General features: G+C 30.5%; 1 pseudogene; it reads left to right on the plus strand.

Moving 5' to 3' along the window:
- Positions 1–687: 687 nt before the first annotated feature.
- LOC149561676 (uncharacterized) overlaps positions 688–27,355 on the plus strand; it is a 65,836-nt pseudogene continuing 39,168 nt past the window's right edge.

Consider the following 27,355-nt stretch of genomic DNA (forward strand, 5'->3'; position numbering starts at 1 on the left):
GGTGATCTTGTATATAAGTAGATTGGTAGTCTGTGTTTAGCAAGAGTGCAGGGTGAAGGAAGGAAAGTGCAGAAGTGCAAGGCACAAGAAAGAGCAATGCTAATGCCATTCGAGAATAAGATGGTAGCATTCAGGGATCGTCAGCGGAGAACCTAGAGAGTGAATTCTGGAGCTACAATTGATAACTGGCTCATATTGTGTTTGTTGTAATTTAGAGTGTTCATGAGCTGTAAGCATGTAAGCTTGATGAGTTTGAGCATGTAAACCTGAATCGACAAGCTCGATTGATTTCTAAGATTGTTGCTGACTGTCCTATCGAATTCCTCTCTGACACGAAAGCCCAAGATATCAAATCTAATATTGGAAGATGCAAACCAAAGTTGAATAAGGATTTCTTTGAATGTATTTGAAAGTTGAAATGGGTACTCTCAGATATGCTCTTCAACAAATACAGGAAATGGATGACAAATTAGTTGGGCCACAGACCACCTTTAGCCTTCCTTACTAAAGAATTTGATGCTCTGTTTCCTCTTTTCGTTAACAGGCTCTTCCATAATAATTGTTTTATAGCCGATGGCTTAAAAATCATTCATTAAGGTTTGATTGTTAAATAGTTAAAATTGATTTACATAAGTGCGGCGTTTCAAGAAAAGATAAATTTAAACAAGACATGAAACATCGTAGAACATGGAAGACCAAAATGCTCTGTTTTCGTGGATGTACGTGCCCGATTTTGACAAAGATGATGTTAGAATTCCTGTAGTGGAGAATTTGTTGGTGATTAAGGAGCTTTTCAAGTATGTTATGGAGCATAGAAACAACGCAGTGGCATTGAGGTTTCTATCTATTGCTTGATTTTCAAAGCTCTTTTCTGTCAAGGATGTTGCAGAGGTCACTAACATTAAGAAGACTACTTTTTAAGGTGCTTATAATCTCAAAAATGTTGTTGTGCCAAAGCTAGAGGTTCTCATAGACAAGGAGAAGGTGGTCACTCATTTAGATTTGTGGATTTACAGTGGGCCAAAGTGAGTTTAAAAATGGACAATGTTGATAATTTCTACTCCCCTATTTTCCAAAATGGTAGAGGTAGAATGTTTTCGAGAAGAATTAGTGAATATGTGGAAGATTTGATTCTGAAATTAAAGATGGTGTTGTTCGAACTGCACTTGATACTAGATGCGGGTTTTCAAGCTGGGTTGATGATTTGCTAGGTTGGAATTATCACGTTGTCTTTGGCATCCAAAGATAGTAATAAACCTCAAGTGCAGTTTGCACCTAAGCGAGGAATCCCTACAAATCTTAGTATCTTCTCCACACAAAAACTTCCATATCCATCTGGCATCTGACGTAGACCACTTCTCTCTCTGTCTCATTCCAGGGACATAATTTGGACGAGTATACCTTATGGAAATAGATAGAATAGTATACAATCTATCCATATGAACGAGATGTGATTGTCAAGAAGAGGATACAAAGAGTGAGATTTCTGATTATGGATTTATGGGTGAGTTTGCATTTTTAAAAGTTGTAAGAAAAGATATTTTGATTTTAGATTGTATCTAATTTCATAAAATTTAAAGAGATTAACTTGTACTATTGTAAACAGAGTTTGGCAAAATTTAAATTTTCTATCGATTTGATTTTAATGTAACAGTAAAAGTATAAATGTAGGGATTGTTCATAATTGTATTGGTTAAACTTTGAGAGAGAAATTGTTGAGTATGTGAATCCCAAATCACATGTTCATTTGCCTTCTCCCTTCTCCTCATTTTATAGTTGTATATGTTTCTAGAAATATGTACATGGCATCCCTTCTCCCCATTTAATAATGTATATGTTGCTAGAAATATGTACATGCCATGGATAGTATTGGATTTGGTTAAACATTACATTCATATATCCAGATTCAGTTAATCACTAAAAATTGTTTTGTTATGTGTTATGTCAACTCTTTCATTCATTGTCTTAAGTATGTTTCTTAGTTTAATCTTCTCATTTAAAACTTACATCTTTAAGTAGGTATTAGATGGTACATTGAAATGATCACTATTTGACCCTTGAAAACTCATTAAAATCAGATGTACTATTTATAATCTGTGAATACACCAAAAAAAAAAAAAAAAAAAACTATAACTACTTTAGACACGCTTGCCCGAAGTGGCACCATCAAAATGAACAAAAAGATGTTTAAAAAACTAATAATATTAAAAATACTTGACAATATAGTGATATAATGGTTCACCATAAAACCTAGTACTGTACATATAAACACATAAACACCTTTATTACAAAGTCTTTTCTATAGTATATTTTTCCAAACCTCTACGAGAAAAGGAAGCCAAACTTCCTTTAAAAATCTTATAAATAAAGAATATAACATACTTTTCAAAATACTAAATATTTTTTTTAATCAGATAAATCATTTAAGATGTAGAAGTGGAATGAGCATAAATGAAAGACTTTTGTGAAAAAGATTTTTCAAAAGGTATTAAGTAATATTAACATAGTATTTTTATAATTGAAAAAACAAAAGCAAAAAATTAATGAAAAATGACATTGGTAGATAAAATTACAACTACTAAAATATGATAATCATAAAAAAAATACAATAGCGTTGGCTATAGCGACATCAAATTGGATGCCCAACCCACTCGTCAACATCCATACATCCATCGATTTCGTACATATGAAAATTTGAGGTATTGGTTAAGTTAAAATTTTGTTGGATAATTTGCAGAAATTTTTTGTCAATTGAATGATTTTAGTATATAGATTTTTTTGGAAAAATGAAGTATCAGTGGGAAAGTTTTAGACTTCACTATTTCTATTGGAAATCTCACATTCAATAGCCATAAGTTTTCTTTTTCGTCATACTATCCTAATTATTTTGGAGAATAAAGGGCGATTATTGTTAAATTGAAATCAAGGTAACCTTTTTAAATAAATTTGTTATATTCTATTCTTCTAATTTTTTATTGTATAAAATGATTCTGATGTAGTAATCGTTTTGAAACTAATAATATTCATATTATTCCATAAATTTTATTTATATTAAATTTTCCATTTTTTAATTAAATATATTACTATTTTTAAATCAAATTACATTTCAAAAAATTTCTTATGCACATTATATGCTACATACGAAATTTTCCCATATTTATGCTAAAAAAATCATAATCTTTTGAATATATATTTTAAAATAAAATATAATCTTACTTATCACTAATATTCTCATTTATAATAAAGAAGATTATATTAAAATAAAAATTCTTTTAATATATTATTAATTTAAACCAAAAATATCATATTATTCAAAATTTTAACATATTAATAAAAATTAATATATCAAACTTTCAAAACTACATTAAATTACTTTCATTTGTAAATTAAAATAAATTATTATATCTTGAATTGAAGTGTGTTTTATTATTAATTTAGTCAACCTTAAATAAACAAGGTCACTAATTAAAATATTTTAAATTTACTTTCTTATTACTTGATTACTAAATAATTATTAAATTATTAAAATTTTAAGATAAATATATCATAACAAGAAATACACAATTACTTTTTATTTAAATTATTAAAACTTATATATATATATATATATATATATATATATATATATATATATATATATATATATATATATATATATATATATATATATATATATATATATATATATATATATATATATATAATGTTTTATTACAAAACTACATATAACATTAAAAACTCAATATACTACTAAATTTATATAATTTTCCAAATATTAATATCAATTAATGAGTGAATAAATATTTATTAAAATATAAAAATAAATTCAATTTAATTTTTACATTATAATTTTAAATTTGTATTTCTCTTCTTAAACTTAGATTTGATGAAAAGATGATTTGGGAGAAATGTAAAAATTAATTTTTAAAAAAATTATTTATAAAAAGATTATTACTACTTTAGATCCTACTTTTAAACTACCATTTCACTCATTAATAAATCACAAAAAATAGACATAGAACAAAATTTCTTATATCTACATGCATCAAAATAGTGAACAAACCTTTCAATACTAATATATGACATTCTATTTTATTTAGAAAAGTAATATAATTATAAATATTAATAAATATAGTTTTAGATTATGGTAAAAGAAAGTTTTGAAGGGGTCAGAAAGCCATTACAAAAAAATAAAGATAAACATTAAGCACCACCAAGTTTTACAAGGACCTGAAACCTAAAGTTTAAAACAACAAAATCAGGTTTTACAGGGACCTGAAATCAAAAGTTCAAACTATAAAAAATGACCAGGTTTTACAAGGACCTAGAACCTAGAGTTTAAACAAGATGGAAAGAAAAAATTAAAAACTAAAAAAATCGCCCAGTCCAGCAACTAGCACACCCGCTCCACAGCCTGTACCTACAATAGCTATTTGATAATGTTTTCTACCTCTTTACCTACTTTTGTAGTACTCTGGATTATGTCAACCAGAGAAAGAACAGGAGCCTCAAGAGCCTCAACAACCTTTTTCCTTGTGCTCTACCTTGTTCTCTTACTAGGACCTCCTAGACTCCCCATCCCTGCATTACTAAGAGACATTATTTCCTCATTACTCTTCTTATCCAGACTGGTTGCCACAACACAGGCTAGAAGTGACTTGTTCCATTTTTTGACCACTTTCCTCTATAAGATAACGAAGCTCCTGCTCATATTCTTTAATCTTTTCAGGGATGTTACTGGAATTTACACTTCCATCTGAGTTCTGTTAGTGTTTTCAACATGCAATTCCTTTTGCATAACCCCAATTTTCTTCTTGAGAACCATGATTTCATTATACAGCCAAGAATCACCCTGAAGAGAAGTCTCTACTTTAAGCGTAGTAGTGTGAAGAAAGGAAAGTTTAGCATCTTGAGAGTCATTCCTCCCATCAACCACATCCCTAGGCTCAGAACCAACCGCAATAGTCATAGTATTAATCTAGGTATCGGTATTAATATCCAGATTCTCCATTTTTTCCTCATTTTCTTCTTTACTCTGGTTGTTGTCCTTACCCACAGGGCCTTTATCTTTATTCTCCTTACAAATATCCTCCTCCATTTTCTCCTCACTGGCATTATGAGAAGGGTGATCACTCTATTTTTCATGATCCTCTCTGAGGGATTCTAACCCAACATTTGAGTTAGTATTTCTATCCTTACTACCCTAAAAATTATCTTTACTAGTTGACACCCCTTTTCTCCCAGAGTAACCATTTAGGTTAGAACTAAGCTCCTCCATATTAATAAATATAGTTGTTCCTACATATTTTAATAGTATAAAGGGTTACTAACCATTATAATATTACATAGAATGGGTAAAAGGAGTAAATGGAAATCACTTATTTACCTAGATGTGCAAGAGACTTCCAAGGAAAGAAATCACTTTTCAAGTGTTGACCTAGATTGGACACCCATTGGAGATGATACCACTCAACTAATGAACTTATGTGTTTCTATCCCTCTTGAGAGACTCCCCCAATTTATTAAAGGAGAAGGCTTATTTGATGATACCAAATAACACTTAAATGAAAATTGCATAGAGAGCCCAACTGAACAAGTCCTACAAAATGCACAACCAATTTGTATTTAAGGTTTATTCATATATAATATACTCATGAAAAGTCATGTTCATTTTTATTTATTTATTATACCACATAACATTCATATATTTTTACATGCACAAACATATATCATTGTTCTTTTGGTCTTTGGGATAATAGAAATAAATTGTCTGAAAAAAAGGAAAGGATACAAAAGTTTACACATAAAAGGGATTGTCAAATCCACTTTACTGTTAATGTTATGTATGAGAGACCAAATATTGCAATAATTAAATATAATGAGTTTAGCCATTAGGATCTTAATGGTGATTTTTTTCTTGGAAAAAAGGACCCTTCTGATGATCCAAGCAATATCATTGGGCCGAGGTTATGAAACGAATGTAAGTCCTCTGTTAAATCATTGTTAAAAATGGGTGTCAAGATTGATAGTATATGTGAAAGGAATTACTTAGATCATAGCTTGAAATTTTTTATGAATAAAATAGACACATATTTATTGAGAAAATATGTATTAAATGCATGGAAAAGAGTATGTTCCATTTGATCACAAAAAATGAATATGATCCAAAAAGTGTAAGACTATGGCTTCTAGAGGAGAAATACAATATTATCTGCTATAAAAAACCAAACAATATGGAAAATGTTCCATTTATAATTGGTATTCAAACACCGTGGATGTGAGCAATGATGATGAAGCATTCACATAACTCAATTATTGCAATGGATTCAACATTCTCAACAAATAAATGCAGTGTGAGTAAAATAATGATTTTTTTTAATAATTTCATTTAGTTATTGGTCTGTCGCATTAAGATTTATTAGTTTTTTTTTTTTTATGTGCAGTGTGAGCTATATACCTTGCTAATATTTTGTGGACAAGAGGTTGGTTTACCTATATCATGGGCCATATCTTCAAGAAGAAAAGTTGAGGATATAAATAAATGGCTAACCATAGTCTATAAAAGAGGGAAGTAGATTGAATAAGAATGATGTGTTAATGTTAGAGTGGGGTTGTCATTGTACCAAAAGACCGATTTGTCAATGCGTGATACAACCACTCAACTTATAGTATATAGGAGGTGATTAAGCCCTTGTCATGAATCTTAAGGGGAGTGCTAACCAAATTTCCAACAATCTCCTCCTTAGTGTTACCTGAGGATTTGAGGATTCAAACCTATGACCAAGCTCTAATACCACTTGTTAGAGTGGGGTTGCTAGTGCACCAAAAGACTGATCTATTAATGCCCAATAGAGCCACTCAACTTATAGTACACAGGAGGCGGTTAAGCCCTTTTCACAAATCCCAAGGGGACTGCTAACCAAATTTCCAATAGTTAATGCATTAATGATAGATGATGCTAGTGTCGAGATTAAAGAAGTCAAGTGTTATTAGCCTTTATTTATATTTACATAAGATTATTATTGCTTGATATTTATTTTATAAAATTTAATGCTATAGCCAAATGTTTTTTTATCGATAAAAGGTTGAAGCACAATAATTTATATATAAAAATAAAATTACAAGAAGTCTCCATTCAAACAAGCACTAGTAGGAAAGAACAGAGAAGAAAACCTCCAGTCTTGACTAGGAACAAAGTCTTATATTATTACATTACTGAAACGGGCATACCCCAAATTATAGAAACTTATGAGGGATATTCCCTTTCCATTGAATCCAAATAAGATTTGAATACATATAGTTTCTATAATTGACACCATCTTGCATGTGGAAATCTAAGGAATATTCTGTAGAATACTATTGAAAGAAAGAAAAACTTGACTTCATTTGTGAATAGGTGTTGTTAACTATATGATTTTTTGTTCTTTAGTGGTACTATTAAAGTTAGGAGGGCATTCCCTTCTTTTAGGCAATCATCTGAGTTGGGGCTTAATCACATTCTTCCTTATGTCTCTATCGTTTACTAGGAGGTGCGACCTGGAATGATTCTTTATGATCACCTTCTTCCTTTTTCATTCTAGAAGCTATAAAATATACATTTCTCAAAGGAAATATATTTGATAAATTTATTATAATAGTTTTCTAGTGTTAGTCCTTTGGAATTTGAGATTCATTGAAAAGACCCTTGGAAATCAAGAAAGATTCTCCATATATTATGAGATATAATTACTAGCTAGACTTAAAACTTGTTAGGAAACCGATTGGATACCCTAAAGGAACCGAGCAATTTTTCAATTTTTATTTCCTAATATCCAATTGACAACTTTTATTTCCATTGATCATTATTTAATCTAACGTTAACCAATAACAATTTTGGACTCTCTTTGTTCATGCGAATGACCTACTTTTATAGGTTGATATTGCTATTGATTTAATTAGAAATTATAGGACTACAAACATGAACATTGTGATAAAGTTAAAGGGATTGGTTCCTTAAATGGCCTTAGATGACCCCATCTCTAGCCCACATCTCTTTGTGGTTCTCTTAAATTTCGGCCAAGGAATTTAACAACAATTTAAAGTGGTATAGAATTCCTAGTGATATTCCATCTATGCTCATAGCCATGGGAAGTTTGACCAAACCCAACAATTCTAATCTGAATATTCTTTGCAAGCAGATTAGTAAGGCAAAGTATCTAGGAAGTATTGATAACGTTTTCACCAATATTCATAATGGAATGTATATCTGTCAATCTTGTCACTATGAGCTACCCTTAGATATTCAACAAATCATTCCTCATTATCTATTGATATCAATATTTGATACTACCTAACTTCTTAAATGGCTCCCTATTGTGAGAAGGAATGTTACTTTCCTACTGATTTCTTTTCATGCTTGATCAAAATTTAGAGACAATTGGATGGATGAGTACATACATAAAGATCATTTGGATGCATGGGAAACTAATCAACTCTTGACCCCTGATTAATGGAGGTTCCTATCTTTGGAGCCTAAAGAATCCACTGAAGATGAAGAGCCTTGGTCTCCTCTCTTGATTCCAAATGATGGTAAGGTTCTTTAAGTCACAACTAATTTAATCTAGATAATATGATTTTAAATCATCCTACATGGTTTGATGGATCCATATATATTAAAAGACTGATTTTAAAAATAGGAGATGGAAATTTCAATAGGATCCCTATTAAGATGGTTTCTATATATTATCATCCAAATTTAGTTTCTATGAGAAATTTGCTATGATTCGGTTAATATTAATATAGAAAAGTCAAATTATGTTCCTAGATTCAGGACTTCTTCTCTACTTGCTTAAGTTTTCTAGTTATTATGCTCTTATCTAAAAGGTTTTGATGGGCATGTGATTGTAAGATAGATTTTACTATGTTCAATTACCTTGATGATGCCTCAATGGAAAATACTAATGTATAGTTCTTTCTATTAGATTTTACATGATAAACTTTCAAATCATTAAGATTTAATCTAATGTGCATCTATAAAATGAGTTATATCATTTTAGGCAAGGTTTCTTTACATCTGAGTTGACTGCCTAATTTGGATCTACTATCACTACCAAGTTGTTATGATTTCTTGATGGGATTTTCTATTAGATGAGAAAATTATCTGGAATCTAGTTATACTTAATCTAATTCCATATCTCCATTCATACATCTTTTTTCTACTTAGCCATGAGATTTTTAAAAATATTGAGACCCTTTGAGAAATAAAAAATAGAGTAAGAGTTTTATAATTTTCTAAAATGAAACTAAATCATGACCCAAACCCTAATGACCCACTACATACTAAATGTATATAGTTTATTTGTATAAATATGTACCAAAAGTATAATCTTTGTATACTAGGGTCATAATATTGCTAGATCATAAAAAGGCTAGTATCTTATGCACCCATAAGGGAATAGGTATGTAAACATATAGTATACATATAAGTCTATGTTAGAGAAAATTATACAATGAAGATGCTAGCTAAAAGAACTAGATTAAAAAAATAGCTATATTTTGTTAGATGTCCTAAAAATATTTACATAAGAAGACAAAAAAAGGCTCACCATTGTTAGAATTCCTTTAGAATAACTGATAAGGGGGATGAATCAGTTATCCAAGGTCCAATGATGTCTAATAGAACTTTTCCTACAAATCCTTAATGTCATATAACTTGAAATTAACATGCATGTAGTTAAACATTAAACAACCATAAAAAGTAAACATGCATCACACCATAACACTAAGGATTTTGGTGACCTAGAAACCCTCCAAAAATAAGAAGGTAAAACTATGGTGGGGATGAGACCCACTAAATAACTGCATAATTGATTTCAACCACTTCAGACAGTTTTCCCTATTAAAGGCTTTACACACTGTTAGATGTGACCCTATTAAAGGATTTCTACACCCTGTTAGGAGTGTACCCTATTAGAGGACTTAAGAACATTCAACTTGGAATGTCACCCTATTAAAGGATTTACATAGAGCTATTGGGCTTACCCAAATTCATGGGATTTACAGTCACCTTCTCAAAAGAATCTTTCATCCCTCTCTAAGGATCTCCTATCCTCCTCCTAAGGATCTCTTATCCTTCCCCTAAGGATCTCTTTATCCTTCTCCTGGGGATCTCTTTATCCTTTTCCTGAGGCTTATGTACCTAACTGTTAAGCTAACCTAGCAATGTAGGGTTTCAATATCTAATACAATGGTAAGAAAGTATTAGAAGGGTTTTGATCTAATACAGATTGCAACTCTAACCTTGCAGATTTTAGATTTCTCTTTAGTCCTTCTTCTTTGCTTGGCTTTCATCTCTTATAGTACTAATAGCTTGTTCACCCTTCAAGATTTGTCTCCTTGAGTTCTTCCACTTGTTAAGCCAATGCACTCCATGATCACTTGATCAACTCAGAGTCTTGATGTTTTGAACTTACTCCTCATTGTGTCCTCCTTCTTGACACTTCTCACTAGCCTTCTCTTGGCTTCTCTTGCACACTCCCTCTCACATATGCGCACTTGATCTCTGACCTATAACTCCTTATAAAGAAGTTCTGTACTTCATTTGTTGCTCAAATCTTAATTTGATTCTAGATAAAATGGTATTTTTTTCCCTCCAAATTGCTTCTTCTAGAAACTTTATGATAAGTCCATTAGCATTCACCTCGAATTGATTTGCATGGTTTACATAAAATTCTGTGACATCTAATCATCATCCTTATCATCTGACTAATTCACAAAATTCAATGTAACGAACTTATCACTATTGATCTGGCAAATCTTTGACTTAACAAATAATGCAGCAACTCAGCATCATTGGTTTACTAATGCTCGGCTCCTTCTGTGTTACTCAGCACCTAAAGTCTTTTCCTAAGTTACTTGGCACTTGAAGTCTTTTCCTGAGTTACTCAGCACTTGAAGACTTATTTGACATCCATTACCTTTTTCTAATGCTTGACACCTAAACAAATTTGTGTTACTCGGCACCTCAAGGATTGCTTGGCACACACTAAAGTTAGACTTGCTCAGCTTCAACTAAGAATTTGTTCGACTATAACTAGCTTGCTTGGCTCTCTCCAATGAACTAAGTTAGGCTTAGTGTGTCCATCTTCTTAGAGTATGTCATCAACACACTATTTCATCAATGGCTTAGTTGATCCTTTATACTTCATTACAACATCATAAATTCAACCTTTCTGTAGGTACTTTAGTTACATCTTATTGATTACCACCTCCTTGTCAATCAACCAATTGATAGTACTTGGATCACTTAAGCAATTGTCATTCCTACAAGTAGCAAGTTTGGCATCAATGACAAATCAATGATTGAAAACATTCTTTACCAGTTCCATTATTCTTCATTCATGATCTTTTCAATCATTTCCAACAACCATAACAAAAGCTTACCCAAGAGACCACATGGTAAGCCCACGTACTTAGCTATATTCAAATATAATTTTCCTAAAAGAAGCAAAAATGATAGACGAAGCCTAGATAAAAATTTTCCCTACCAAAGGGGACAAGAGCAAAAAATTGTACATATAGCTATACTATAACATAATATAGAATCAAGATAAGCGAAGGACAACAAAGATAGGAAAAGGAACCAACCCAAGCTTGATCTTGAACTTTCTAATAGACCATAATAAGATCATGAATCTCTTCGATATCAAATACCTTTTCTTTTGTAGACAATATGAAGGTCATTTTCTCTTGGCTAGATTTGTTGAAACTTGGCAAAGAGAAATCTAGCTTGTTCAAATCAAAAAAGCCAATTCCTTGCTCAATGTAGGAGTCAAACATTATAAGGTAATTGAGGAGCCAATCTATGCTCTGATCTTCGAAAATACCCCTACTCATAAGTAGAAATACAATGTTGGATGTCATCTTTGGTCATTCCTTGTTGAAGAGTGTTTGGTCCCTAATGTGTAAAATGTGATGTCTAAGCACAATGGAATGAACAAAAATTCCAAGGGGATAAGACATGTAACCTTCAGCATAGCCGATTTTTAGATCCTATCAATACTTAGAATTTTCTATTCTAGCCCTTCTAACCAAGTCAAATCAAAGAAATTGTGGCATAATCATATGATGCCCCAATGAGTGATCTGGGAATTAGCCAAGCATGATATGAAGGTTCCTAGGATGAAGCTATTGGTGTGCTAGGAAAATTCATAGTTAAAGGTTTTCTCCCCTAATAATGGCTACCTTGGTCATGTAATCAATGGGATTGAGGAGCCTATTCCATCTTTCTAGCTTCAAATAGACCCTAAAATCCATCATTCTAACTTCAATAATATGGGACAAATTGATAGCAGACTCCATCCTAACACACTGATCTATTCCCTAAATACAACTTGCACTATTTTGGGCCGATATGCCAAATGTTGAAATTTGGGAAGACTAGGATTACTCATCTAAATGTAGTTGCACTCTAGAAGCCCTTGGAACCATCTAGATAATGTTGAGATCATTGAGAGGTATGTTGTGTTTGCTTCATGAGTAATTAATGCCTATTAATATCTTGTTCATAGAGTGTGCAATAGGCTATAATGTTTAATGATTAAATTTTTACTGTCCTTGGTCATTTAATGATTGCTAATGTTTGGCTAAATTTTTTAGATAACTTTAAATTAGGGTTGCTAGTAAACTGAGTTTTCCTTGGGCTTTTCTACTCCTTATTCTTAGAATTGAAATAAGTTAATATATACATTTTGGGTCAAGGGGGTTCTTGTATTTCAAATACTTTGTTATTAAGGTCAATCATATGTCTTTGTAAAGTTAACTTGGATAATTTAATTAGTTAAACACAGTTGTTGTCATAGATACCTTTCTTAATATAAATGATCAATTTGAATCAGGATATGTAACTGGGAATCAAGGTTTTAATGTGATACCTTCACCAATCAATCCATTATTAGAAAATTGATCAACTTCTTTGATCCCCTCTCGATGTACATGCTAGAATTTGGTTTCTTTGAACTTGTTTATAAGATGTAAAACTATTTCCAATTTGAAATTAATGCTCCTTTTTGGGGTGATTCAATTTCTCAAAGCATTCAGAATAATTTGGGAATCTCCTTCTATTACTAGCTTCCTTATACCTTGTTCTAGACTTAGTTTCAAACCTTCCTTAAAAGAACTTCCAATTACACCATGTTATTTGTTGTAATACCAATAGGTTTTGACCATTTTACTACCCATTCTCTATTCGAAACTTACAATTGGAACAATTATTGTTTTTTCATTGATGTCAAATATACTGAAAAGACATATTGCTACCTAGTCTAAATATCAAATTTATTTGATTGATGAAGAGAATTTGAGAAGTTTCTCATAACAAAAGAACCTAAATGAAAGGTTGAGTTATGAAACGAGAGTTTCAATGGACATTTGATTAGATAGACTTTGATAAAGAAAAGTGATTGTTTATGTGAAGAAATCCAAGCCAAGTCAAGAAATAGAGTAAGATGCTAGTGCCAACCGAGCCATAGTTAGTGCCAAGAAAATCTAGTGTTGACTAAGAATTAGCATCGACTAAGTGAGACAGTTAATGCTGAGCCAAAAAACATTCCATTGAGCAAGTGTCAAGTAATGACTGAGTAATTTAGTGATGACCGACTATCAAAATTTAAATATTGTTGAGTGATAGTATGAGAATGAATTCAAGGAAATCGTGAAGATGTAAATTGCATTGAAGATAAGATTGATGAGTTGGATCATTAAATTCAAGAAGAGGATTAGGTAAAGACCTAATAGGATAATTCTAGAGAAATTTCTAGAGGATGACCAAGAAAATGGACAGATACAATGAATCAAGTTGAACCTGATTATAAACCCTAAAATCAATTGTGGATGTAGAAAATGATAAAGCATGAATTACCTACTTAAAGAGATATAGAGATGAAAAATTGGTGACGTGTGTGTATGTACGAAGTGCTACTATATATGGAAAGAAGCATACAAAAAAAGGCTGATTAGAAACACACAAGTGTGTGTGACTACAAAGCTAAAAGAGAAATCTTCCATAAATGGTGCTGACATTGATAAGTGAATCTAAATAGAAGGCTTAAGTGTTTTTGAGAAGAGTGGACTAATTGCTTGAAGGGTTGTTGAGCGAGTCAAGATCAGAGATGATAATGGAAGGCTTATCAAAAAGTCAACACAAGGACTGAATAAAGATCTTAACTTGCAAAAGTGAGTTGTAATGACATAGATCAAACCTATTGTTTTATTTCTAATCATTGTAAACAGTTTTTATTGAAATCTTTTTAATAGAGGTTGACCTAACAATCATTTGGAAGACTTAACAATATATGTATATCCTTTAACTAGGTGACATTCTAAATGGAATGATCAAATTCCTGTGAGAAGTCCACTCCTAATAGGGTGATTAAATCCTTTAACAAGGTCACAATTAATAGTTTATTTTGTAACCTTTAACAGGGTTGGCTCTTAACAGAGCTCACTTTGAAAGAGTGACATGTTGCTGGTGGTTTTTCCCAAATTGGGTTTCCATGTAAAAGTCCTAGTGTCAAATCCTAGTGTCAAATCTATGATGGATTCTTTATATGTTTTACAATTCATAATGTTTTCATTATGAAAATTGAGCTAGGTTTAAGACCATTTTTTAGTAGGAGTCGAGCAACATCAGGATTAGTAGAATAGTGAATGTTTATTTTATTGTTCAAGTGGTACATAATGACCTTGAGTAAATGATTCAACCACCCCCTCCCCCCCCCCACGCCCCCTTTCTCATTTATTCTAAACATTTCTAACAATTGATATCAGAGCATAGTGCTTATAGAGAAAAAATTTAAGGTACTTAAAGCTAAAGATCATGACTCATAAGAGAGATGTACCCAAACTTAACAAGGAAAACTTAAGGTTTTTGCATAGAACTGAGATGTACACTAAGTAACAATTTGACTTTAGAAGGTGTAATTGGTAGACTTACTTATTTTGAGATGTCTAACTTTGATAACTACACACCTGCCACTATTGAATATGCTTTCAAGTCATAACTAGTTCTTAGCAAGAATAAAGGTAAACATATGAAGAGTGACAGTGATAGTTCTAATGATGACATTCATGAACTTGAAGCCCTTATTGAAAAAAAAATTGGAAGAGGAAGAGGTAAATAAAAAGGTAAATTACCTTTCATTTTTTTTTCATGCAACAAAGTTGGTCATATTGCTGCAAGTACAAAGGAAGAAGAGATGAAAAAGACTACAAGAGAAGCAAGGATTACAAACGTAAGAAATCTTATTATATTGTTGAAGAAGAAACTAATAATGAATTTGAGAGTAATGATGATGAATTTTTCTATGTTTTTTATGAAATAAGATTCTGATGAAGATGAGAAAACTGCATTGATTTTATATGTAAACAAAAGTGACAGATGGATAATAGATAGTGGATGCTCCAATCATATGACTAGTGACAAAGATAAATTTAAAGAAATTGGTCCATATAAAGGTGGATGCATTAAATTTTGCAATGATATTCGATGTCTTAAATTTGATAAATGGTAAGATGATATGTGAAAATATTTACTGGGTTGAAGGACTTAACTTTAATGTGTTGATTGTTTCACAACTGAAAAAATCAGGTTACAGGGTTGAATTCCATAATAGAAAGGCCAAGATACATGATGTTGATGGTAAGCTAGTCGGAAGTGGTGATCAAACAAAAGGTAATTTGTTCTATCTAGATCTATCAAGTGAGACATATTTGTTTTCACAACAAGAAGATGTTTAGTTATGGCACAAGACTTTATGTCATGTGAACTTCAACAATTTTGTGAATATTAGTAAGACGAAGAAAGTAAGGGAGCTATCTAAACTAAGGAAGCTTGGAAATGCTATGTGTAAACAATGTCAATTGGGAAAGATGGCCAAGTCTAGTTTCAAGAGAAAAACATAATCTTCTAGTGATTTTTTTGAATTGGTTTATATTGAACTATGTGGACCCATTGATGTTCAAAGCTACTATGGAGATAAGTGTTTCATTCTATTTATTGATGACTATTCTAGGATGATGATTGTGATGTTTTTGAAACCTAAATCTATTCATTTTTAGTTATTTAAGTGGTATTTAGTCAAAGTTGAAAAATAAATAGGGAAGAGTTTGAAGTTCTTGAGATCCAAAAGAGGTGGTGAATTCAGTTACAATGAGTTAAATACATTCTACAATGATAGAGGAATCAAAAGACAAATGTCAATACCTTGGACCCCTCCTTTGAATGTGATATTTGAAAGGAGAAATAGATCAATAATGTACTATGCAAGAACATTAATGATGGAGAAGAGTGTATCAAATAAATATCGGAGAGAAGCATTCAACATTGTTCTTTATACCCTGAATAGATTATAAGTCAAGAAATGTACAAATACTACACCTTTTGAACTATGGTATAGTTATGATCCTAATGTAAAGTATTTCAAAATATTTGGAAGTAGATGCTATATACTTAAAGATAATAGGAATGGAATTTACATAGTGCAAAAATTAAGGAAGGCATATTCCTATGTTATTCCACCAAGAGAAAAGCCTATAAGTGTTTAAATTCTAACACTAACAAAATTGTGGATAGTGCAAATGTGAAAGTTGATGAATTTATAGAAAGAAGGGACACTGCATGTAAAGATGAACCTAAAGTGTACAATACTTTTATCTATGTGGATGAAAATGTTGTGATCACTCAAGATGAACAAGAAAATCAAGCTACAAGTTTTCACCAGATAGGAAATTATGCAATGAAAATAAAAAATTTTGAGTAGTAGAGAGTGGGTGCCGAGCAACAGACTGAAGATGCCAAGTCACAGATAGACAATGTCAACCATTAGGTAGCTAATTCTAAGGATGTAGAACATGAACTAGAACCTAAAAAAGAAAGAGGAAATGAACTTGTGGTTAATTTTCAAGATGAACCTATAGAAGAACAAAAAAGGAAACTGCTCATGATTACAAAATATGTGAGAAGACATCAAAAACCTGAACAAATCATTGGATATTTTGAATCAAGTGTTATGAAAAGAAGAAGACTCAGAGATGATACATGCTTACTTTATGAGTTTCAGCCCAAGATAGTAAAATATTCCTTGGACAATGAAGAGTGGATTCAGGAAATGAACAAAAAAATTGATCAAATTGAGAAGAACAATGCATGGACCTTAGTGCCAAAACCTAAAAATAAAAAAATTATTGGGAAAAAGTGGGTTTTTAGGAACAAAATCAATGAAAATGGTTAAGTAACAAGAAATAAGGCAAGACTGGTGTGCAAAGGTTATTCTCAAGAAGTTCATTATGGAGAAACTTTTTCTCTTGTGGCAAGACTTGAAGGAGTCAGAACTCTTCTTACATATTAATCCTACAAAAAATTCAAGGTATACATATTGGGACAAAGTGGGTTTTTAGGAATAAAATCAACAAAAATGGTTAAGTAACAAGAAATAAGGCAAGATTGGTGTGCAAGGGTTATGCTCAAGAAGAAGTTCATGATGGAAAAAAATTTTATCCTATGGAAAGAATTGAAGGAGTGAGAACTCTGCTTACATATTAATCCTACAAAAAATTCAAGGTATATCAAATGGATGTCAAACCCTCATTTTTTAAATGGTATACTTGAGGAAGAATTTTACATTGAACAACCTGAAGAATTTGTAGATCCAAACAACAAGAATATGGTATGTAAATTGAACAAAGCCCTTTATAGATTGAAGCAAGCCCCAAGAGCATGGTATGAAAGATTACATAAGAATTTGGTGAAGATTGGTTTTGCAAGGACAAATGATAACAATAATCTATATTTAAAAAATGGTAAGAAGAATGAAATATATATATATATATATATATATATATATAATAAATAAAATGGACAGAGCCACTATATATAGTATAAGAAGAATGAAGTATTGTTATCTAAAATATTTGTTGATGATATATCATATTTGGAGGAAGAGAAGCATTATGAAAATCATTTGCTGATGAAATGAAGAAGGAATTTCAAATGTCTATGTTTGGTGAGATTAAATTCTTTGTTGGATTACAAGTGTGTCAAATAAATTTTGGTATTTTCATTACACAATCCAAATACATCAAGGAGATACTAAAGACTTTTGGTATGCAAGATTCAAGGCCAGTGAGTACACATATGTCTAGCAGACATAAGATATATAAGATTGATGATTCTATTGATATAAGATCCATGATTGGTAAACTGTAGTATGTCACTCATAGTAGACCAGATATTGCTTTAGCAGTTAGGATAGTTGCTAGATTTTCAGCAAATTCTAAAGAGAATCACAAGATGAAAGTGAAAAGGATCATGAGATATCTAAAAGGTATGGAAGACTATGGATTGTATTGCAAAAGAAATGATAAGTTTGAACTAAAGGTGTTTACTGACTCAGATTGGGAAGGAAATATTGATGATAGAAAAAAGCACTAGTGGAGGTGCATTCTTTCTAGGAAAGATATTGGTGTCATGGAAAAGCAAGAAGCATAATTTTATCTCCCAATCAATAATAGAAGATGAGTATGTGGTAGTTGTAGTAAACTATTCAAATATTATGTGGATCAAGCAATTACTAAAAGGTATCAAAGAAGAAATTATAGATCTAGCGGTTATCTATTGTGATAACACAAGTGCTATAAACATTTGAAAGAATTGAGTGATGCACACTAAGACAAAGCACATTACTATCAAGTATCACTACTTGAGGGAATTAGTTGAAGATAAACAAGTGAAGCTAAACTATGTGAATACTAAAGAATAGATTGGTGACATATCCACAAAAACCTTACCTAAATATTCTCATGAATATCTTAGAGGCAAACTAGGGGTGATTCCCCTAAAAAAAGTTACTTAAGAAGTGAAAGTGCATTGCATCATATGTGTTCATCAAAATATCCTGCACAATGATGCAATACGACTCTACTTTGGGACATGGCTAAGGTAGATAATTTAGTACATCATAATAGATAAGTCATACATAGATGATAGAAATAAGCCAAACATGCAAAATCTACATAATTTTGATGTATGAAAATTTTGAAGCTTGGAGAGCTAAGTTTCTTTGGCATTTTTGAAAGAGAGAGAGAGAGAGAGAGAGAGAGAGAGAGAGAGAGAGTTACTACAAAGAGGGAGAATTGATTCAGAGACTAAAACTCAGAAAACAGAACCAAAGTGAAATCTATTGGATTGTATGGTAACAAGTTTTACTAGTATTGAGATGTTTCCATCAATGCCAAAGAGGGAGATTGTTGGAAACTTACAATTGGAATTTTTTTAAATTTTTTATCCATGTCAAATCTATTGATAAGACATATTACTATGTAATCTAATGCTATATCTGTTTGATTGATGAAGAGGATTTGAGAAGTTGCTCATAAAAAAAGAACCTGGAGGAAAGGTTGAGTTATGAAATGGGAGTTGCAATCGATATTTGATTAGATAGACTTTGGAATTAAAGAAAAGTGATTTTTTATGTCATGAAAGCCAAGCTAAGCCAAGAAATAGAGTAAAATACTAGCATCAAGTGAGCCATAGTTAGTGCCAAGAAAATCTAGTGTTGACTAAGCATTAGCATTGATCGAGTGAGACAATTGATGCCAAGCCAAGAAGCTTCATAGTAACTAAGTGTCAAGTAATGATCGAGTAATTTAGTGATGATCGAGTGTTAGAATTTAAAGATTATCAAGTAATAGTATGAGAATGAATTCAAGGAAATCATGAGATCAAGCCGACATAGTTGATTTTTTGGGAGATGTAAACTATGTTGAAGATAAGATTGACAAGTTGGATAATTAAATTCAAGAAGAAGATTAGGTGAAGACCCAATAGGATAATTCTATACAAACTTCTAGAGGATGATCAAGAAGATGGATAGATACAATGAATTGAGATGAACCTGATCGTAAACCCTAAGATCAATAGTGGATGTAGAGAACGATAAAGCATGAATTTCCCATTTAAAAAGATACAAAGCCAAACAATTTCTGATGTGTTTGTGTGGATGTGCGAACTGCAATTTTATATGAAGAGAAGCATATAGAGCAAGGTTGATCAGAAATGCACAAGTGTGAGTGAATGCAAAGCTAAAAGAGAAAGCTTATAGAAATGATGCTTATGTTGATAAGTGAATTTGAACAAAAGGCTTAAGTGTTGTTGAGAAGAGTGGACTAATTTCTTCAAGGGTTGCTGAGTGAATCAAGATTAGAGATGACAAGGAAGGCTTATTAGAAAGTCAGTGCAAGGGCCAAATAGAGATCTGAACCTACAAATGTGAGTTGTAATCACATAGATCAAACCTATTTTTTTCTTTATAATCATTTTAAATAGTTTGTATTCAAATCATTTTAACAAAGGTTGACCTAATAGTCATTTGGAAGACTTAATAGTCTTTGTAAATCCTTTAACTAGGTGACATTCTAAATGGAATGATCAAAGTCCTCTGACAAGGCCTCTCTTAATAGGGTGATTAAATCCTTTAACAAGGTCACATTTAATAGCATTTTTTTAAACCTTTAACAAGGTTGGCTCCTAACAAAGCTCACTTTGAAAGAGTAAAAAAGAGTGACATGTTCCTAGTGGTTTGTCCTAAATTGGCTTTCCATGTAAAACTCCTAGTGTCAAATATTCATTGAATGCTTTATATGTTTTACATTTGATAATGTTTTCATTATGAAAAGTAATTTATGTTTAAGATAGTTTGACAGTAGAGACCGAGAAACAACAAGATTAGCATAACAATGAATGTTTGTTTTATTGTTCAAGTGGTACATAAAGACATTGAGTAACATATTCACCCCCCACCCCCCCTCTCAGTTATTCTAAATATTTCTAACAATTCTCCATTATGTACATGTATGATACAACTTATTCCTACCTTGTCTTGATTCCCTTTCAAGGCTTCATCAAAGTTGAGCTTTGTCCATCCAATTAGAGGTGGTTCCCACTTACATTATATACATTCTTGTAGGTTCTTCTTGGTATATAATAATTGAGGGTTGACTAAATTAGTCCAATTTTTCTTCATCTCTGTGTCCCAATCTGAAAATTCTCCTTCTTCTAGAGTTGTTTTTCTTAGAAAATTGTTCATTACTTCTAGTTTTCTTGCCTCTACTTTATTAAGGAGTGAAGGGATATCCATGTTCAAATTATTGATATACCTTTCCTTTCCTTTCCTTTCATATTTCCCATAGTAGAATAGATGGTGAAATATTCCATAATTTATTATATACTTTCTTCTTAATGTAATTAGGGCAACTTTTTAGGTGTTTTTCTAAGTTTTCATGAAAGGGAGCACACCAATTTAATTTTTTCCTAATCCACTCCTAGCATTTCTTAGAGTAAGTAAATTGATATTAAAAATGTTTTTTAATCTATGAGTTGTGTTTACATGATATACATCTTGACAAGCCTTTGAAACCCAATTTTGTGAATCTATCTATAATTAATATCCTCTTCTGTATGGAAATCCATAAAAAGATTCTTTCTCTGGGCAAGCATGTTGGATCCCAACATAGATAAAGGGGAATATATGTTTCCTCCCAATTATGAGTTTTGTTTAAGATCTCATAGCCATTTCTAGCACTATATTAAGGAGTGAAGGGACATCCATACATTATGAGATAGAATTACTTGCTAGACTCAATTTCACAATATGGCAGATTGATAATTTTTATGTATTTTTTAAATGTAGATCAGTAATAAATTTAGAGAGATAGTTTCTTGAATAATAATAATAATACCATCTAATATTGATCTTTTAGGAACAAAACCCATCTTCTCTTCCGATATGAGTTTGGGAAGAACTCTTTTTAATCTGAGTGTCAAATATTTTGATAAGATTTTATAAATGATATTACATAGCGATATAGATCTAAAATGGCATGGTTCATCATAATCCATTTTTTTGGGAATGAGAGTTAGGAAAGTATGATTGCTTTTTATTAGCAGTGAACCTGCATTTCTTGTTTCTTCTATTGCCTTCCATAGATCCTCTCCAATTATATCCCAACATTTTTTTTTTAAATGACTTGAAAACCATCTAGACCTAGTGATTTATCTGAATTCATTTTAAATAAGGTTGTTTTAACTTCATTCATTGTAAAATATTTATTAAGCATTTTATTGTCTTCATCCGTGATGATTTTAGGGATAACACTAATTATTTTCTTTTGTGATTTCCCATCATAACTCTCATAATTATTAAGAACATTTTTATAATATTCTACCAATATTTTAACTATTCTTTTTAGTTCTTCTTTGATAATTCCCTCTGTGTTTTTTATTTTAGCAATTCTATTGATATTTTGGTTGGTTAGTGTGCTATGATAGAAGAACTTAGTATTTCGATCCCCTTATGATAACCATTTCTCTCTTGGATTTTTTTTCCAAAATATTTCTTCTTTAGCTAATAAGTTTTCATGTTTTCCTAGTAGTTCTTTATCTTTTAAATATTTGTCATTATCCATACCATGTCTTATTATTTCTACATTTAGCTTCTTGAGTTCTTCATTGTCTTGTTTTTCTTTAAACATGTTATTAAAATGTATTTTATTCCATTTTAGAATTTTTTATTTCATCCTTTTTATTTTTGACATGCAAAACAATACATCTTGGAGCCTTTGAATGAGAACTTATTCCACCAATTTTTTATATTTTCCATGAATTTATTGTCTAAAAAACACATTTTTTCACATTTTAAAGGGTTTATGGAAGGTTTAACCAAGTCCAAAAATTCTAGTTTGAGTAGACAATGATATGAACCCACATGGGGGATAATGTGAGCTTTACCAGTAGAGCCATATTTATTAAAATGCTACCAACTTTTTATAATATAACTTGCATATAATCCTTTGATTGTCAAGTACATTTATGTATTTGGCATGTATATAGAGCATGGTTGAAGAATGTGTATAGGTAAGTCAAAATTTATTAAAATATAGAAAAAATTACATGCTTAAACATCATCACCTAATATTACATTTTATAATGTAGGTTTGTGAGTAATTAGGACATTGGAACAAAAATATTTGATAGAGTGGATAAAATAATGTATGCAATGAGTGAAAAATAAGCTACCATTATTAATTTGATAAAAAAATATCACAATTTTTTTTAAAGATGTGATGTACCTGAACTTTGCGTGACTTTTTTATTCAGGAGTTTTTAGTAGTTTTTTAAAGCTTTTAATATTTTTCTTAATTTTTAGAAAGTTGATTTTTACTAATAACCTCATAACATTACTTCTAATTTAGAATTTTAGTTTGTATTTCATCATATCTTAGTTTTAGGAAGCTTCATGAAAAAAATCAGCTTTTTTGAGTTATTTTTAAAAATTACCAAAAAAAGAAAAAAATATTATGAAAAAATAGCCAAAAATGGTAATTTTGGATTTGTATTTAAAAATGTATTTCCTCTCATTGTAGGAGGAGAGAATTTGGAATAATAATAAAGATCAATTTTGAATTTTGAAAATCTTTTCTTATTTCTCTCTCTTATGTTCATTTTAATTGTTTGTAGAATTTTGGATACATCATCTAGTATCAGAGCTCAAAAGGTCTGAGAAAATAATATTTTTGTATTTGTCTAGCTATGAGTTTATGTTTATGTAGGTTTAGAAGAGGAACTAGTTTCCAAAAAATCAATGTAGAAAAGAGAAAAGGTCCAACTATGGCAAAGGATGGACTCGTTTGAAGAGCTAGATTTATTGATGAAGTATTTGCAGAAGATGAAAGAAGAAAATAAAATAAAAGAGAGAGAGCAGAAGAAAGAGGAAGGTATGAGGTGATTAGAGTTGAAATAACTATTAAGAGAATTAAAACAAATATTTCAACAACTAAGAATTCTAATGGAATTAGAAATGCAAAAATGTTACCTACCAGTCAAGAAGAAGATCACATGACCTATTGAGAAGATTATTCAAAAGAAGAAAAGGAAAGAAGAGACACAAAAAATAAATGAAGATCTAAAAAATGAAATGGTGAGTATTCCAATGATTTTTTTTTTATAAAGAATTGAAGAAGCCAAGATAAACATAGTTGCAAAAGAGTCATTTTGTGATTTTTAACCTTGTTCAAATTGAGCGTAAATAAATGGTTGTTTATAATGAGATTTCTAAAGAAGATGTTTTAGATTTATTTTTTAATGAACTATATGAATGCTTCCAAAGGTATTATGTTAATTTTTGCAACGGTGGATATCCTAAAATATTATATGTTGAAGACATAAATAATTATGGTACAAAGGTTTATACAGAAGAAATGGAATTTTGGATTTTAAAGGCTGAGAAGATGTTGACTACAATATGGGCTAAGAAAAATAAGAAGAAGAGGTATCCAATGATAGTTGCAAAGATTAATGATAAAATATCAAAAAATTGGAAGACCAAGAAGAAGGAATAAAACTTGCATTCCTTCAAGTCAATAAAATCAATTTTAGATACAATGGAAGGAATTGTTCAAGAAAGGACACTATACACATTCAAAAATTACTTGCAAGAGCTGCATTCTTTCAACTAAGGGAGAATGATCTAGGAGATTTTAGTGGCTTTTTGATCTGAGAGATTTCAGTTGTTTTTATAGCTTTTAATATTTTTATTAGTTTTTAGAAAGTTGATTTTTATTAATAACCTCAAAATGTTATTTCCAATTTAGAATGTTACTTGTTTGTTCATCATATCTTAGTTTGAGGAAGCTTTATGAAAAAAATCATCTTTTTTAAGTTAATTAAAAATTACCAAAATTGGAAAGAAATTAGTTTTATGAAAAAACTGCCAAAAATTGTAATTTGGATTTCCATTTAATATTGTATTTCCTCTCATTATACGAGATAATTTAGAATAATAATAAAGAAGAATTTGGATTTTGAAAATATTTTCTGATTTTTCTCTCTAATTTGTTTATGTTAATTGTATATAGAATTATTCCTACAACATCTAGTATCAGAGCTAAAAAGGTCTGGGAAAATACTATTTTTGTATTTATGCGGTTATGAGTTTATGTTTATGTAGGTTGAGAAAAGGAACTAGTTTCCAAAAAATCAAGGTAGAAAAGAGAAAACATCCAAATGTAGCAAAGGATGAATTCATTTGAAGATCTAGATTTATATAAAGTATTTGTAGAAGAGGAAAGAAGAAGAAGAAAAATGTGAAAGAGAGGAGATGAAAAAGGAAAGGATGAGGCAATTAGAGTTGAAAGAAATGTTAAGAGAATTACAAAAAATATGTCAAACATTAAGAAAGGTAATGGAATTAGAAATGAAAAAATGGTACCTACCAGTCAAGAAGAAGATCACATGGCCTATTGAGAAGATTATTTAGAAGAAGACAAGAAGAACAAAAAATAAAGGAGGAGCTAAAAAATTAAATGGTGAGTATACCAATGATAGTTTTGACATCAACAATTGAAGAAGCCAAGATAAACATAGCCATGGAAGAGTCTTTTTGTCATTTTTAGCCTCATGTTTCGAACGAGAAAACATAAATGGTTGTTTATAATGAGATTTCTAATGAAGATGTTTTACATTTATTTTTGACTGAGCTATATGAATGTTTCCAAAGGTATTATGTTAATTCTTGCAATGGTGGATATCCTAAAAAATAATATGTTGAAGACATGTAAATGATTATGGTATAAAGGTTTATACAAAAGAAATGGAACTTTGAATTTTAAAAGTTGAGAAGATGTTGACTACAATATCAGTTAAGAAAAATATGAAGAAGATGGATCCAGTGATAGTTGTAAAGATGAATGATAAAATATCAAAAAATTGGAAGACCAAGAAGAAGGAACAAACTTGCATTCCTCCAAGTCAATAAAACCAATTTTAGATACAATGGAAGAAGTAGTTAAAGGAAAGAAACTATACACATTCAAAAATAACTTGCACTAGTTGCATTGTTTCAACCAGAGGAGAATGATGTAGGAGATTTTAGTGGCTTTCTAATCTAGGAGCTTTTAGTAGTTTTCTAAGCTTTTCATATTTATCTTTAGTTTTTAGAAAGTTGATTTTTATTAATAACTTCAAAATGTTACTTAAAATTTAGAAAGTTAATTGTTAGTTCATCATATCTTCCTTTTAGGAAGCTTCACGAAAAAATTCATCTTTTTTGAATTATTTAAAAATTACCAAAAATGGAAAAAAAAAGTTTTATAAAAAAATTGCCAAAAATTGTAATTAGGATTTGTATTTAAAATTATATTTCTTCTCATTGTACAAGATAATTTAGAATAATAATAAAGAAAAATTTGGATTTTGAAAATCTTTCCTTATTTTTCTCTCGAATGTTTATGTTAATTGTATATAGAATTATGGTTGTATCATCTATTATTAGAGCTCAAAAGGTCTAGGAAAATAATATTTTTGAATTTGTGTAGTTATGAGTTTATGTTTATGTAGGTTGAGAAAAGGAACTAGTTTCGAAAAAAATCAAGGTAGAAAAGAAAAAATATCCAAATGTAGCAAAGGATGAACTCATTTCAAGAGCTAGATTTATATAAAGTATTTACAGAAGAGGAAAGAAGAAAAGAAAATAAATGTGAAAGAGAGGAGAGGAAAAAGGAAAGGATGAGATGATTAGAGTTGAAACAAATGTTAAGAGAATTACAACAAAGTTGTAAACAATTAAGAAAGGAAATGGAATTAGAAATGCAAAAATGGTACGTACCAGTCAAGAAGAAGATCACATGGCCTATTGAGAAGATTATTCAGAAGAAGAAACTGAAAGAAGAGACACAAAAAATAAATGAAGATCTAAAAAATTAAATGGCAAGTATACCAATGATTGTTTTGACATCAACAATTGAACAAGGCAAGCTAAACATAGCTGTGGAAGACTCTTTTTGTCATTTTTAGCCTTATGTTCAAAATGAGCAAAAATAAATGGTTGTTTATAATGAGATTTCTAATTAGGATGTTTTAGATTTATTTTTTAGTGAGCTATATGAATTCTTCAAAAGGTATTATGTTAATTTTGGCAATGGTGGATATCCTAAAATATAATATGTTGAAGACATAAATGATTATGGTACAAAGGTTTATACACAAGAAATGGAACTTTGGATTTTCAAGGCTGAGAAGATGTTGACTACAATATGGGTTAAGAAAATTAAGAAGAAGAGGGATCAAGTGAGAGTTGCAAAAATGATTGATAAAATATCAAAAAATTGGAAGACCAAGAAGGAGGAACAAACTTGCATTCCTTCAAGTCAATAAAATCAATTTTCAATACAATGGAAGGAATGGTTCAAGAAAAGAAACTATACACATTCAAAAATAACTTGTAGCAGTTGCATTCTTTCAACTAGAGGAGAATGATGTAGGAGATTT

This window comes from Cupressus sempervirens, chromosome 4 (genome assembly GCF_028749045.1).
Source record: "Cupressus sempervirens isolate cs-2001-9-10 chromosome 4, ASM2874904v1, whole genome shotgun sequence".
Classification (NCBI taxonomy): Eukaryota; Viridiplantae; Streptophyta; class Pinopsida; order Cupressales; family Cupressaceae; genus Cupressus; species Cupressus sempervirens.